General features: G+C 50.2%; 1 pseudogene; it reads left to right on the top strand.

Moving 5' to 3' along the window:
• The first annotated feature begins 289 nt into the window (after positions 1-289).
• LOC127224917 (serine/threonine-protein phosphatase 2A 65 kDa regulatory subunit A alpha isoform-like) lies at positions 290-2413 on the top strand (annotated as a pseudogene).
• Positions 2414-3374: the final 961 nt, after the last annotated feature.

Raw genomic sequence — 3374 nt, 5'->3', positions numbered from 1 at the left:
CACTTTTGTTTTGACCATTAGGAAGCTGAGGGGTAAATCTGATTAAATGCCTTCAAGACCTATACTGGGCTTCAGTCTATGAATATATCTTAAGCATATGCAAGACCCTAGATAAAAATGAAAACAGAAACAGAAGGACTGCAGAGGATCTCATAACAGGTACATTTCATACCATCTCTACAACGCATTTGAATTCTCTTTTTTGTCTTTTATTTCTTTATCCATCTTTGGGTCCTCTTCTCATATGCAACTTACAAGCTATTTCAATATTTAAATATTTTTGGACAGAGACGCCAGGAAGTCAAGATGGCAGCTGCCGACGGCGACGATTCGCTCTACCCCATTGCGGTGCTCATAGATGAACTCCGCAATGAAGATGTTCAGCTTTGCCTCAATAGTATCAAGAAGCTCTCCACCATTGCCTTGGTCCTTGGGGTTGAGCGGACCAGAAGTGAGCTTCTGCCCTTCCTTACAGACACCATCTATGATGAAGATGAGGTCCTCTTGGCCTTGGCCGAACAACTGGGAACCTTCACCACTTTGGTTGGGGGACCTGAGTATGTACACTGCCTGCTGCCACCCCTTGAGTCACTGGCCACAGTAGAAGAGACAGTGGTGTGAGACAAGGCGGTCGAATCCTTACGGGCCATCTCGCATGAGCACTCACCTTCCGACCTCGAGGCTCACTTTGTGCCTCTGGTGAAGCGGCTGGCGGGTGGAGACTGGTTCACCTCCCGCACCTCTCGGTCTGCTACCCCCGAGTATCCAGCACTGTGAAGGCAGAACTTCCATAGTACTTCCGGAACCTGTGCTCAGGCGACACCCCCATGGTGTGGCGGGCCACAGCCTCCAAACTGGGTGCGTTTGCCAAGGTGCTGGAGCTGGACAATGTCAAGAGTGAGATCATCCCCATGTTCTCTAACCTGGCCTCTGACGAGCAGGACTCGGTGCGGCTACTGGCAGTGGAGGCATGTGTGAACATCGCCCAGCTTCTGCCCCAGGAAGACCTGGAAGCCTTAGTGATACCCACCTTGCGCCAGGCTGCTGAGGATAAGTCCACTACATGGTGGCTGACAAGTTCACAGAGCTCCAGAAAGCAGTAGGGCCTGAGATCACCAAGACAGATCTGGTGCCCGCCTTCCAGAACCTGATGAAGAACTGTGAGGCCGAGGTGAGGGCCGCAGCCTCCTACAAGGTCAAAGAGTTCTGTGAAAATCTCTCAGCTGACTGCAGGGAGAATGTGATCATGACCCAGATCTTGCCCTGCGTCAAGGAGCTCGTGTCAGATGCCAACCAGCATGTCAAGTCAGCGCTGGCTTCAGTCATCATGGGCCTCTCCCCCATTCTGGGCAAAGACAACACCATTGAACACCTCTTGCCACTGTTCTTGGGTCAGCTAAAGGATGAGTGTCCTGAGGTGCGGCTGAACATCATCTCCAACCTGGACTGTGTGAACGAGGTGATTGGCATCCGGCAGCTCTCTCAGTCCCTGATCCCTGCCATTGTGGAGCTGGCAGAGGATGACAAGTGGCGAGTATGGCTGGCCATCATTGAGTACATGCCTCTGCTGGTTGGACAGCTGGGTGTGGAATTTTTTGATGAGAAGCTCAACTCTTTGTGTATGGCCTGGCTGGTGGATCATGTCTATGCCATCTGTGAGGCTGCCACCAGCAACCTCAAGAAGATAGTGGAGAAGTTCGGGAAGGAGTGGGCCCATGCCACTATCATCCCCAAGGTCTTAGCCATGTCTGGAGACCCTAGCTACCTGCACCGAATGACTACACTCTTCTGCATCAATGTGCTGTCTGAGGTCTGTGGTCAGGATATCACCACCAAGCACATGTTGCCCACAGTTCTTCATATGGCTGGGGACCCAGTCGCCAATGTCCGCTTCAATGTGGCCAAATCCCTACAGAAGATAGGACCCATTCTTGACAACAGCACACTGCAGAGTGAAGTCAAGCCCATTCTGGAGAAGCTGACCCAAGACCAGGATGTGGATGTCAAGTACTTTGCCCAGGAGGCTCTGACTGTTCTGTCTCTTGCCTGATGCTGGAAGAAGAACCATTGCCGGCCTCTGATGTTCACCCTCCAACCCCCACCAAGTTACCTCCCTTAGGGAGGTGGTGGGGGCCAATGACTGTCACTCCCTGTGCATGGTCTGACCCCAGGCCCCTCCCTCAGCACAGTTCCTCGTCTCTGTAGCCTGGGAGGCTTCTCTGTCCACCTCCCAAGGGGCTGGGGCAGTGCAAGTTGGGGCAGGGCAGCAGCCTGAAAGGAAGAGCTGGCTGTTCCTGTTCACATTGGGAGAGATGGGACGGAGCATCCTAGGTCACTGGCTCCTGCTGCTGTAATAGGGACCCCTCACCCCTCTACTTACATCACCACCCTTCCTCAGACCCCTCCCATCATTTTTTTTGTGTGTGTGTCAACTGTGCCATTTTTATTTTATTCCTTTCCCTACTCTATACAGAGAAATAAAGGTATAGAAATACAAAAATATTTAAATATTTTTAATAAATTGTAGTCCAAGTGAACAGAATCATTTGGGCAGGGCATTGTGATTACAGATGGCTTTCTTTTGCCTGTGACATCTGTACCAACCCCCTTCTTGAGCTCGTCTTTCCTAAGATGCTTTGAGAATAAAGTCACCTGTAGAAGCACATCCGATGTCATTTGTCTGCCACACCTAGTAGTGCTGTGAGAGGGGCCATCTGCTTGCCGATGAGCTTGGTCAGTTGTGAAGTGACTCTTTGAAGGTGATCTGTTGGGTATGAGGTGAGGCAATAAAAGAGGAAATCTTATCAAAGAAAGAAACAGCAGCATCTCTGCAGTGGAGCCTGCTAGCCGAGGAGGAGAGGGAGAATAAAGATAGAGTGTAACTCTCGGAGCTGCAGGAGAGCATATTCTGGCTAGGATGTAACTCCCCAGACATCTGTTGGTGACATCTACAGTCAGACATGCATCGTTGGAGGGATCTGTAAATTATACAGGGGGCAGTTTAATGATCTGCAAAGCATTACATCCAGCCAGCTCAGATAACATCTTGGAAATAGGGCAAGAGAGTTAATTTGGGTGGGAGGAGAGCACAGGAATGGGTGGTAGATAAAGAGGGTCTCTAGAAAGGACCTGAGAGGCCTGGTGGAATGGAGGGGGTGCTTTGTGTATATTAGGGGGGGTTAAGCAGGAGACAGGGGAAAGAACCCAGCCCAGGGAGCACAGGAGGAAATGATCCTTTTACAAAGAGAAAATTTAAAAGGAAACTGCGTTTCAAAAAACAGAAGTATATTACCCTCTGCCTCCCATTTACTTAAGACAAGAGTTTAACAAGCTGTTATGGTTGATATCCTGAGGAGCTGGCAAGAAGGCTCCAT

This window comes from Phodopus roborovskii, unplaced genomic scaffold, assembly GCF_943737965.1.
Source record: "Phodopus roborovskii unplaced genomic scaffold, PHOROB, whole genome shotgun sequence".
In the NCBI taxonomy this organism is placed as follows: domain Eukaryota; kingdom Metazoa; phylum Chordata; class Mammalia; order Rodentia; family Cricetidae; genus Phodopus; species Phodopus roborovskii.
The sequence above is the reverse complement of the archived record's forward strand: the minus strand, read 5'-3'. Positions and strand labels throughout refer to the sequence as shown.